Source organism: Stenella coeruleoalba (assembly GCF_951394435.1).
Source record: "Stenella coeruleoalba genome assembly, chromosome: 11".
NCBI classification, from domain to species: Eukaryota; Metazoa; Chordata; class Mammalia; order Artiodactyla; family Delphinidae; genus Stenella; species Stenella coeruleoalba.
The window spans coordinates 96858314-96871971 of record NC_137157.1 but is presented as its reverse complement, the minus strand read 5'-3'; positions in this window follow the sequence as shown (position 1 = coordinate 96871971).

Sequence of the window (13658 nt, the reverse complement as noted above, 5' to 3'; positions counted from 1 at the left end):
GTCTGATGAATCTATGAACTCAGAAAAAAAAATTTAAGTGCATGCAATATGTGGGATTTAAAAGGATACCAGTTTTATTGAGAACCAGTTGTCAAAATAATTTTTAAAAACCAAATGTGTGATACAATAATAGATGAGCTTTTTTTTTTTTTAAATAACACATTAAATAACACGATCTACAGCCAGGTCTAAAAATTACTACAATTTTGAAGTAGTGAAGAATATAAATCATCTTTCCAGATATCTGCAAAATCTGGAATATACATAAAAATATCTTATGGGTGGCAATGTCACAGTTACTGCTAATTCTACCTTGGCTTTTTGCCTATTTCATAATTGAAGGAAATGCTGAATTTCAGTTAATGTTTAGTGAAAGCAAAGAATGTCATTTTTACCAACTCAAGTTCACTGATCCCCTGAATTATATGAGAAGATTATGAACTTCTACCCTAGAGCAGCAGCCACCAAATACTGGCAGCTTGAGCATTCCATTTTTTCAGTGGAAACTGCTACACGTATACATGCCATGGTGGAGGTAAGCATGAGATGCCTGGTGTGCTGGGGAGCCTCTCTTTGCCCCCCAGATCCACTCTCTGTCCTTCTCTGTAGCATCACCCAGACTCGCTTGCCACCCAGCTTCCTACTGGCACCCGGCAATGAGGGTCCTTGTCTGGAGACTGGAGCACAGGAGAGAGGTTGGATTGTTCCTTCCCCAATAGCTGAGTCTCTCCAGGGTTGGCTGGATTCACTGGGCTCTGGTACCAGAATCAACCAATGGATTTGGAGTCAGAAGACTCAGGGGAGTCCAGCTCTGCAGCTCGGTAGCTCTGTGAACTGGGTAGGTCACCCTGAAACCAAATCTCAGTTTCCTCTTAAGTTAAATGGATCCAGCAACCTCTGTCCCACCTACTTTCAGAGCTGCGGGGAGGGTCAGCTCGGACAGTATAAATTCAACACAAATGCAAATGTTATTATAAAGAAGTTTGGTGAATACAGATGGCAAAGGCGGGGGAGGGTGCTGAACCTTGTGCCATAGAGGAGGCAAGAGGCCCAGAGGGGGAGGGCTGTCCCCCCTCCTCTCCTTATCTCTTGAAGCTGCACGTGCAACTGAGAAACTCAGTTCAGTGACAAACTACGGTCCATCCTTCATGCTGATGGTGGTAGCCTGCTTCTTCCCAATGCTCTGACTGGCTACTGGAGAACCAGAGCAGGGTACAGAAGACCCCGCTACCCCTGAGACCCCATCCTGCAGCTGTCCAGGAGGAGGAGTTACGCTGAACTCTTCGGGGGACCAAGGAAAGAACCCACCAATCAGTCAGCCTTACCTTTGACTTGGAATTCTGAGCAGTGGAGGGGGGGAACAGAGTGATGGGGATAGAGAGACAATGTCTTTTGCTTCAGACCCAAGGGTCAGGAGCCAGGTACCAAGCAAGAAAGCCTGGCCTCCTGAAATACCTTCTTATGTGACTCCCTGCATCCCACACTTCCTCAACGCCATCCATTCCACAGTTCAGATGAATCTTCCCTAAAAACCCTTCCAACACACCATTGAATGGCTTTAAGTGCCTCCTCTTCATCATCTGTAAGAGGAGGCTTCTAATCCAACCTCATTCCTTTTACAGAAGAGGAAACTGAGGTCCAGAGAAGGGACATGATTGGTCCAAGGTCATGTGGCTGGTTAGGACAAAGGAAATCCAGACTCTTTAGCTTAAGATACAAGATCCTTGAACTATTTCTGTCTTTCCATCGACCTCTCACTCCGTATTCCAGTAGACTAGACTCTTTACTGTCCCATGCACGACACAACGTTGTCATCCTGCAGGTCTTCTATTTTTCATCCCCTTCTAGGTTGGTTAACTGGATTAAAGTACAACACCCTGGGTAGACATTTCTTCAATGGGAATAGAAGAAGCAGTGGAGATTCCCTCTCCTGGGAATGGTCTGCCCAGCCCCTCAATGTCATGGCACCGTCTCGCCATGTTTTGTGTATGACCAACGTCTTGGAGGAGTTCAGGATGACCTTAGGGAAGAAAATGTCAAAATAGGGGGGAAAATGCATCTGTCCAAAGACCATAGGAAGTCACTTGGTAACAGCCAACAGCAGGTATAGGAACAAATATTTCCTTTCCGAGTCAAAGAAAACTTTTATGTGGTAGCTGGCTTTAAAAACAATGATGTACAGAAACTAACACACCATTGTAAAGCAATTATACTCCAATAAAGATGTTAAAAAAATGACGTGTTTCAGCCTGATGGGGTTGGGTTTTTAGACTTTTTTTAATGATCTCCAGATGTCACACACACACACACACACACACACTTGACCAGAACAATAGCTATGGTTCAGGGTTAAGCCTTGGGTATGAGTCTGCAAATCGACAGCAAGCACGCAATGGAGGACGTTCTGAATACTCAAGACATTGCTATCTGTGCATTCATTGGCTGCAGCAGGACAATCACCAATTGAGGCTTACAGGGCTTATTGACTGGAAATAGAAGAGAGGAAGATTTTCTGTAATACAGAGATGAATTCACGCCTACCCTTGAAAAACTCCAAATCCAGAACAGAAACCAATTAAAAGAGTGAAATCTCGGATCCTATCTCTCCAGGAAGAATTGGCTTTTATGCCCCATGGAAGCTTGCATCCATGTCACCACTGCAGCTCTCAATGGTGTGTATTTCTTGGACCCATCTCCCCTCTTTACAGAGCACAAGTGCACTCCTGAAGAGCAGACGCTGGTCTACTTGGCTTTGATCCCGTGTTCCATGCCATGCTTGATGTAGCGGGAACTTTGAAAACGTTGCTTAAATAAATGAATAAATGAAAATAAACTTCGGTAACTTTTCTGGCTAATTATTTGGTAAGAAGATTATCTGGAACTGTGGTCTTTCCTACCTCAATTTTCTAACCATCTTTGACATCATTTGCTTATTTATTTGTCTCTTTGTAAGGGAAATAGGAACTGAGAAAAACTGTAATCAGTCTACTTCTATCTGTTCACAATTCTTATTAAGCTATAAGGGGAAGTAAGAGCCACTGCTATTGACTCCTCTGGACTATATGAAACACCTCTGGCTTCTATGGTAGACACTCCTGCTGATTGCTTATCCAGTATTCATTTCCCCTTTTACTTACAAATAGACTCTGAGTTTATTCCAGGCAACAAGGCAAATAATACCTTTCCCAGCTTCACTGCTGCTAACTGCAGCCAATAATACGGAAGCAGAAGTTGTCTGACAGGACTTATAGAAGAATATCTAAAAGTAGTACAAAAAGAAGACACAAGCATGTTTGCCCTTTCCTCCTTTCGTTTATTGTAATGTGGACATAATGGTTGGAGCGCCAGCAGCCATCTTGGACCACGAGGCAAACTTTAAAAGGGGAGCCATATACAAAAGTTTATGGAACAGAAGCACAGAATGAGCCAGAGTCCTTGATGACAACATGGGGCAGTCATGCCAGCCTATTAATTGTTTATCTCAGATTTCTTCTCTCTGAAAGAAAAACAGATCTCTAAAATTTTAAACCACTGTTATTTTGGTTTTCCATTTTATACAGCAAACCTAATCATATCATATCTGATTCAGCTTCCAATGTACTGTAGTGCTCTCTTTGTCCTCCCTCTTCTCAAATTACTCCTTTTGGAACCTCTTCCTCCTCCTTCTTATCTTCTCCAATTTCTTTTCTCTTTAACTTTTCTCTTTTTCTTTTTTTTTCTTTTTTTGCCTTTTGAACCATAGCTTATCTAAAGATCTGACCCCACCTCTCCTTTCTTTTCTACTCCATTCTTCTCCTCTTCTTTCTCTGGACTTGTTTTTGACAATCTCAGCCAGCTTGATTGCTCTGATTATAATCTCTATTCTGAAGACTCCCGATTTTGAAACTACAACCTTGCAATTGCAGAAAAAGAGCTGCTATACATGTCTACCTCGATAGCCCAGTGGACTGACACATTCAGTGTTTCCAAAACTGAATATCTGATCTTCCCTCCAAAATCAGCTAGTTTTCTTTTGTTTCCCATTTTTCATAATAGATTCCTCTGATTTCTCCTTCACCATCTGGAAACGTTGAAGTCATCTTGAACTTCACTTCCTCCCTTGGCTTGACAAATGATCAGTGATAAATCCTACCAACCCAGTATCTGAAGTTTATCATCCAGCCAAACTCTCCGCTCCATTCCAACTCTTATTGATGTCATTCAGGTCTTCATCATTTCTTCTGGGCCACTGAAAAAGTATAATAAATGTTCTTCTTTACAACTATTCCACTCGTCTGTGTCTGTGAATGTTGGGTGAAGGACCACACTTATCATATTCTACTCCTCTGCAGCCATCATAATCCACCAAATATGGTCCACCATCTGATACCAACATATCTTCCCAAAGACAATTTCCACTACTTCCCATCATACACTTTACCTGAACTTCAACCTATATAATTTACCAGCCTCAATATTTAACCCATAATTCCTTGTCACTATTTTATCAGGTTCATTTGCCAGTAATCTCTACTACTGTCCATGCTCTCATGCCTGAATCCTCTTTAAGCCCAACGAAAATGTCATCTTGAGACCTCACAAAGCCTTCCATGTACTCTTAAGCTGAACGTTCTCTCCTCAAATCCTATATTATTTTATTTGTACATCTTGGGGCAATGATTTTCCTCTTGGTATAGTAGTAATCAGGATACATGCTGTATCTTGTTAACCAGTCCTGTCTTATTCATCTTGCTTGTCCTTCACATGCCAGTATGCCAGGTGCTCAGTAAGTATGTTTACTTGTTGAGTGCATGAGTGAATACATGTGTTAAATGTTTGACTACTACTTATAGTCTATCATTTCATTGCCATGGACACGGCCTCCTCCACGTCCACCTCCCAGGCTTCACGACTTTGAATAAAACCCACAAAGAAAGCAAGGAAAAGAAGGTAAGGGAAGTAAGGTGAGCCAATATGTTCACTTCTTGAAAAATAAATACAACAGCAAGAAAGAGGTTAAGTTTTGATTGAGGTTTGATGGATAAGAAGAGGATTATGAATATTTTTTGCTGCAGGAAAGACATTTTTGCTCCTATAAGACTATGAAGACTCCCTCTGAATGCAGTCCCACTGCATGTCAGACGCTAGGGGCTCCCTATTTGCAGCCCATGTCACACACTTCACTCTGATCCACTGCAACCCAACTGTTCTTCAGGTAGGCACGTGCCTGCTGACATGATCAATGCCTTTCAAAGACTTCCAGACACTTTTTGGAGGGCAAAACCCCTCTCAGTTTCACTACAACATGGAGGGGAGAAGTTAAGAGCAATGAATCACATGCTGGGTTGTATGAACTGTGCGTGGTGCACAGAGTGGGACATCACGTTCTCCCCCTTGTGTCCCTTGCTTGGCACCCACCACCATCTCCCAGAGACCATACAGGCGGGTGCTCTCTCTTCTCCCAGGGGCACAGAGATAGTCAGATACAGGGAGGAACACGTGCTTGGTGTCCTGGACCCAGATTGCTGTTTTACCATGAAGCTGTTTATAGACCTTTTGGTTCTCAGTTTTCTTATCTCAATAGAACCTGCATAGTAGACCCTTGTTTACTGTCCCACAGAGAGTGATGCTAATTAAGGAGCATTTTATTTACTTTTTTTCCAGCTGGTTCACAGTCTGAGGGAAGTACTTCTTGTCACCCAATAAGCCATGAAGAGGGTGTGGTTTACACCTGTTAGATGACCAGAGAGTTGGGGTGGAGGTGGAGACTTCCTTCTCTTTCTTCTCTTGCCTTCCTCCAATCTAACAGACTCTGGGACCCAATGAAGCAGCTTCCTACTGAAAGGATCTGGATCTGGTCACACTCATGCAGCCTTAGGGGAAAGGGTGGGACACGGGACTCAGGCATTAAACCCTGGTCTCACTCCCCGGTCCCTTCCCACCTCACAAAGAGGGGAGGCACCCCTCCTGCACAGGTGACCCTTCCTGACCCCTCCTGCACAGGCACCACTTCCTGCAGCTCTTTTCCTTCAAGACCTTTTCCTTTGCTATCTCTTCCCCCTCCTCTTGCCCAGGATGTGTCATCCTCCTGATACAATAATGAAATCCCCATCTCTACAGCCTCCTAATGCCTGAAACACCCTCTTAATCCCAATGAGCTTTTTTAATACCATCTCTATTACTTTGGTAAAAAGAAGGCACAAGCTCTGGTTTCCAAAGGGTAGGAAGCGGTGGGGTGGGGAGGGAGTTCTAGACGATGCTTAAGGGCAGAGGAAGAGAAATGAGGGCAAAAGGCTTTTCTCTGGACTGTGACCGTTTTTCCTCATAAAGGATCTGAGACTAGCACGTTATCCCATGCTGAGGATTAATGTCATTCTCAAGACTTTTGTCTGGCCTTCATGAGAAATTTGTATTCATTTTAGGGGCTTGAAAGATAATAATCCCACCTTATCATGCTAAAGGAGTGCGTGCCCCTTCCCTGCCCTGTGCATTATTACACGATTTCATCACATTCACTGGCAAGGAAGAGTGTCTTGCCCAGATCACTTCTGTTGAACTTCCCAGCTCCTTCTGCTATTGTGGTGGTAGGGGCGGCCGTTTTCATCCAACCACATATAAACACGGCTCTGGGCTTTAGGTAGACGATGGACTGTACACCTGTGAAGTAGCCACCTGCATTATTAATGAGCTCCCAGATGACATGGAAGGGGCCCTCTTCTGGACCACGCTCCGAGAGCACGGATGGAATGGGTTCCTACACCATCCAATGGGAGCAGCCCCTAAGTCTCAGGAGATGAAGGAGAGGCTGCAGGTTCTGCCTGGACCATTTCAAGTTTCAGTGAGCATGTGTTCTCCTACAGTCACTGTTTCAGACCAGACTGTATTCATACCCAGGATAGTTCACAGAAAGCTATTAAACCGATCATCTTTCAGACATTGTCCAAGCATCTATGAAGGGCCTACCATGTGCCAGAGCATTTAAAGCGCTTTCATGATCAGTGCAGACAATGATGAGAGGCATGATGAGGTGGGCGGTATGGACTGAAGTGTTTAGGGAAGTCTTCCTAACACAGTGGGAACCAACATTCCGTTTAGAAGAGGGTAAACGTCATTTTCCCAAAGTCATCAAGAGCCTCGGCACCAAAGGTCCAGGTATATTTATCTTCTGTTGGTTCTCGGTCCTGAAACACCTTGTTGGATGTTTCCATAGCTTGAGACTATGGAGGAGAGGTCGCTGGGCTGGGATGACGACAGTGCTGGACTGCAGTCTGTCCTAGTTGTGGGCCTGGCTCTGCCACTGGCCGGCACGTGACTGTCGGGCAGTTGCCTACACTCTTACAACACACGTCAAGAGTCAAACCCCGGGCTTCCCTGGTGGCGCAGTGGTTGAGAGTCTGCCTGTCGATGCGGGGGACACGGGTTCGTGCCCCGGTCCGGGAAGATCCCACATGCCACGGAGCGGCTGTGCCCGTGAGCCATGGCCGCTGAGCCTGCGCGACCGGAGCCTGTGCTCCACAACGGGAGAGGCCACAGCAGTGAGAGGCCCGCATACCACAAAAAAAAAAAAAAAGAGTCAAACCCAAGGACCTATTGATTCCATCCCAAGATTTTATCCGAAGGCATGTTTTCTCAGTCTTACCACTGTTGACACTTTGGACTGGATAGTATTTGCTGGAAAGATGTCCTGTAAGTAGGGTGCTTGGCAGCAACCCCAGCCTCTACCCACTAGATGACAGTAGCAACCCTGAAAACAGCTTGTAATAATCACAGTCTTCAGACACCGCCACACGTCTCACCCCTGGTTGAGAACCACTGTCATAGGACATCGAATGAAAAATAGCTGCTTGAGTAGGGAGGCCTGAGGCAGCGTTCCTTATAATAGGAAAACATATTTAAAACATTTGCATCAACAGTAAGAGAAGTTAGGAAATTGTGGTACTTTCATCTGATGGCATAGTATGTAGTCATTAGAGACAAATAGATGAAATCATATACACAGTCATAGAGAATCACATTGAACATAAAAGCAGAGCATGAAATTATAAGTACATAATGCAGTTGAGTAAACATTCTCTGAGTTATAAAATCTGAGGATGAGAAAGAACCTTGACAGTCACACAGCCGAACGACCTGCTCTTCTGATGCTCAGGTTCCGCTGGAGATAATCCTCACCAAGGAGGCGTAATCCCCTGCTTGATCCCTCTGTATTAGGCTCCTATAGCTGCTGCAAGACATCACCACAATCTTGGAAACTGAAAACAACAGAAATGTATACGCTCACAGTTTGGAGCCAGAAGTCTGAAATCAAGGTGTCAGCAGGCAGGTCCTCTCTCCCTCTGAAGGCTCTAGAGAGAACCCTTCCTTGGCAATTCCAGCTTCTAGTGGCTCCTGGCATTCCTTGGCTTGTGGCCGCATCACTCCAGTCTCTGCTTTCTCCCCCATGTCTGTGTCCCATACCTCCCACTCCTTTCTCTTATCAGGACACCAGTCATTGGATTTAGGGCCTCCCTAAAGCCAGGATGATCTCAGCTTGAGATCCTTAACTTAATTACATCTGAAAAGACCCTATATGCAAATAAGGCACATTCACGGGTACTGAGGCTTAGGATGTGGATATATGTTTTGGTGGTGATGGCGGGGTGCATTTGAAACCGCAGTACTGACAAGTACTTCCTTCCTCCTGAAGAGGGTCTTCCATTCTTGGACAGCTTTGAAGGAGAACGTCCTTCCTCGTGTTGTATAAACATCCTCATGAATGCACAGTCATTAGACACGCTGGAGAAATGTAAGCAGCTGGAGTAGGTGGATGTTGGGACTGAAGGATTCATTTTTCTTTAGCCATACGTTTTTCTAATTAAAAAATAAAAACCTGCTTTATCTTTCCTCATAGAATCCAGTCTTATAGCATATGTGAAATAGCTTTGTACAAAGGAACACAAGGACGCTCACCAATGACGTCCCCCTCATTCTGCTGACACTCACCTGTTCGGTGTGCTCTACCTACTGACAATGGAGGGTCATCGAAATGTACTTTTTGGAAGAAGATAATGTTTACTATTGTAAAACCTCATGAAATCCTGTTTGCTATTTTTAAAAATTCTTCATGAAAAAAACCACAGAACTTGGGTGAATTTACTTTTTATTATTATCTTTATTGTTGGAATGACATGGCTGGGAACATCCTACATTTTTTGTGCTTAAGGTTTCAAAGAGCATCCTTCCAGGGGGATGTGATGGTCAAAGGCCACCCATCCCTGAGAGCAAATCAGTCAAGTATCACCCCGTTTCCCATCACACAAGAACCAGCCACTTTTTTCTCTCCTTTCACTCTTCTCTCCCTTCCTTTTATTTACCTTTCTCTGCCTTTCTCTGGTTGACCCTTACTCCCCCACCAATTTCTCTTTCATCCTCTCCCTCTTCCGCCTCACTCCTCCCCCTCCGCTTCCCTTCTCAGCTCCACTTTCCCTCCCCCAACCCTTTCCGCACAAACACATGTCAGACATCTGCGTCCCAGCACAGAGAGGCAGCTCCTCCAAGCCGTGAGGGGCTGGCTGGACACCTCACTTGGATACTGCAGAGCCTCTGAAATATTCCCCGAATCCCTCTCCTGACACATGAAACACACTTATGCTAACGCAGGCCTTCTTGTCCACTTACCCAGGTGCACTCAGTGACCACTGCCCACGGCTTTCAGGACACCTCCCACCCTATGGCCACATGGAAGGCAGCACCAGAGCCCAGGACTCAGGGCCTGCTTAGGCCAATCACAAATGTAAGACATCACTACCCGCAGGGATTGGCGGTGAGCCCTGAAGGTGGCCAGCAAGGAGGGGCTCCAGCCACCAGCAGCCATTGCACCAGCCAGCCAGGAACACTTGAACCCTTAGCTCTCTGAAAGCCAGGAACCAAAGTTTTCTTTTGGCCAAGGTTATTAAAACTTTTCGTTTACTTACAGACATGTGACCATGGCCATCTGCTAAGGGTCTTTTAGCTAAGGGTTTCTGAACACAGGGTACTGGGTCAAACTGCGGTGACAGCAACTGGTCTTGAAAATCAGGAGAGGAGATGCCACTACTATTTCAGTTAGTCTGGAACCAGACACTGTTTCAATTGGTAAAGAAATAGGTCCCTCACTCACTCACTCACCCCCCAGCCGGCCAAAAGTCTAGCTCCAGAGGGTGGAACCATGGGGTAAGTTTTCAGGGTTCGGGCCTTTTTCCTTCATCCCTATAAAGAACAAGGACCATCCCTTCCTTCTCGACCCCTTGCCAGACTGTTGTGAAAAGCAAATAAGACAGTGGATGGTAAAGCACTAGGAGATGCCGTAGCCACACAGCTATTGACTGGGGTGAAAGGGGAGGAGATGTATCTCAGAGCTTCTGGTCTCCGTTCTCCTTCCTCAAGCTCCCTGGAGTAGGCTGAGTAGCGACCTCCAAAGATCTGTCCACCCAGAAACTGTGAATGTGACCTTATTTGGAAAAAGGGGTTTTACAGATGCAATAAGGTTGAAGATCTGAGGGCAAGGTCTTCCTGGGTTAGGATGGGCCCTAATTCCAATGACATATGTCCTTATAAGAGATGAGAAGGGGTGGAGACACAGAGGTACGGCCACGTGAAGACGGAGGCAGAGATCCCAGGGAGGCTGCCACGAGCCAAGGAATTCCTGGAGCCACTGGAAGCTGGAAGACGCAAGGAAGGATTCTCCCTAGAACCTTCAGAGAGAACCTTGATTTCAGACTTCTAGCTTCCAGAACCAGAAGAGAATCCATTTCCGCTCTTTTAATCCACTGAATCTGTGGTCATGCGTATGGCAGCCCTAGGAAACTAATATGCTAACAAAACCTGGCATATTGGTGGAGAATTTCAGTCTCACTAAAACCCGCCAACATGCCTATATGCTGTCATGGCACAGATCTGGGTTTCAGATAGACCTGGATTTGAATCTCAGCTTTCCTGCTTTGCAGCTGAATGTCTTGGGCAGGTATATAACCTCTCAGGTCACAAGGTCCTCAGCCGCAGAAATCAGAGGGTAAGACCTCCCTTCCCGGGGTGTTAGGAAGAGCAAGTGAAATGAGGTCCAGAGGGCTAGTTTTCTGCACCGTCCCCTTCAACCACCTCTCTTCTTCTCCCTGCTCAGAAAGTGCTGGTGGTTCTTTCTGGTGTTCTGTAAAATTAAGCCCAAACTCCATAGCGTATGATAAGGATCCTTCATATTTTGCCTGCTACTCACCCACCTGCCAGTCATTTTTTTCTATCAAATTCTCCCTAAAAACCTCCACTCTTGGTAATAACTTTTCCCTGAAGCAGTCTTCTGCCTGACTCCCCAAATCTTTATGCACGCTCTCTACCCATGCCTACCCCAAGCCAGCTCCACCCACCCTCCCTCAAGCATCCTTCCTGCATCTCTTCCTGTGTTTCTGGGCCAGGGCACTGAACCCTCCAAATCCAACCATAGAGCACTAAGCTTGGGGTGATAGAGAAGACAACAGTGATCGGCTTCTGGGGTCCTCAACCCCATTCATTCCTCATCATCCTCCACTCATATCCCCTAACTTGCTTTTTCCAGGTATTAATTTACTCTTAACACCTCCCCTCCACCCACCACACCACCACACAGCTCATTCACATCGTGGCGTAAAACAATGATCACAGCTTAAATTATTGCTTCCCACAAGGGACTCAAAATCCTAAGCCTAAGTAATAAATTTCACGCGTCATCAAACGTGGAGATGCCAGGTCCAAGGGGGAGACTGGAAGGACTTTCTTAAATGACACCAGCGCCTCTGCCCTGGGCTGGACCTGCTGTTGGGATGTGTGTGCTACAGGGACTCCCCCCACCTCACCTCCGTCTCTGTTGCCTGGTGTATCTGCCTTATTCTGAGATCCAACACCACCAGGGGTTTTCTCTCCCTGACTCCTTTTCTCGGTCCCCACCCAGCTTTTTCCTTCCTCTTTCTTCCTGCTACCTCAAGGTCTAATTGCTCCCTGGGGGGAACCATCCATCTTGTTCTCTAGGTATTCAATTAGAGCAGACCTCAGCCGCCCGTCTAGCCCCATCCCTCCCTCCCTCCCTTCCTCCCGCCCTGCCCGCCCCCAGTGTCACCCTGCAGGAAGCAATATATAACACTCTCCATCCACTCTTGGCCACCCGCCATCCCAGCCTCAGTCCCCATTAACTCTGCCAAAGCAAATGAATAAATAAATCTCCGAGGGGGGAAAGGGAGAGGAGGAAAAGCTGGTTCAGAGCTAATGAAGGTCATTCTCAGGCAGGCCTCCCACTCCCATTTCTATGCAAGGAGCCCAGGACTGGGGACAGAGCTTCGTCCTCAGACAAGAAGCCGTGTGTGCCTGTCCATGGTGTGCGCCCCGGCTCAGTTCCAGGAGCATGGGGTATCGTCAGAGCTCTGCTGTCCCTGATCACCTTACTTTGATCTTCACACACCACGAGGTCTTGGGGCAGAAAGCCACAGTGCCTCTTGTCCAGCTCAGATAAAGACTAAAATGACCTGTGTGCACGTGACACGGTGAAGTTGGCCACTGCAGGTGGGCATATGGACAGTATTATCGTTGTTTGAGGGATGGGAACAATCTCACCCAAGACTGGAGATGATGGTGAAGGCGTACCTACATGTTCCTACTCTGATTTTTATTCATTGACAGTCATATTTCTCAGAAAGGGAGACACATACCTCAGAAAGTGCCTGGCTTTATGCCAGGAGGTAAATGAAACCAAGGTATAAATGAGACACGTTTTCCTGGATGGTCAATTTCACTTGATTATAAGTAATTGGAGACATAATTTAATATTAATAATATTAATCTCATTACAATAGACATTATATACACATACATGTATATTACACATAAATACAGGTATATATTATGGACTAGAAAAAAAATTCACATTAGCTTTTATGAGAAAACAAAGGACAGAGTAATTTCGAGCCTGTTTTCCCTATCGTATGTGTCCCCTGGGGTACCCTATCACTCTCCCTGGACTTAGGGTCATTCCTTGATGAGTATAATTTAAGCAGCTCTGCCCACAGTATCCCTGAATTGATCTGGTGAACAGACTTGCACCCCCAAAGAGCCCCTCACCGAGGGATTCTCAACGTGCCTGTGTAACCTGCATGTAGAACGATCACCCAGAGCCCCAGGGTGGGTCTGACCTAATTTTGCTGCCCCTTGGCCACCATACTTGTTTCAAAATCTTCGCCCGTTCTGCTGATCACCTTAGTTCATCGCTTCAACTAGTCCTTCTCTTCGTCTCTCCCATGTCAGTTGCAGGTACCACCATCCACCAAGTCTCTCAACCAGAAACCTGGGAGAGTCATTTCTTTCTTAACTCAGTTCAGGATCCCGTCCCCTCCACCATCTCCAATCCAATCCATCACTCAACCCCAAATGGATCACAAATCCACAACACTCCACCCCCACTCCCCACTCCGTCGTCCAAGCCACCATCATTTCTCACCTGAACCATTACAATAGCTTCTCAACCTTTTTCTCTCTTGATTCTCCCCCTCCATTTTCCACAACAGGGGTCTTAGTAAAATACAAATAATTCATTTCACTCCTGCCAATGTCCCTGTGGAGTAAGATAGAGCTCCAACCTCCTTAACACAGTCTCCAAGGCTCTCCCGGGTCTGACCTGGGGCTTCCAGAGCATCCTTATCTCC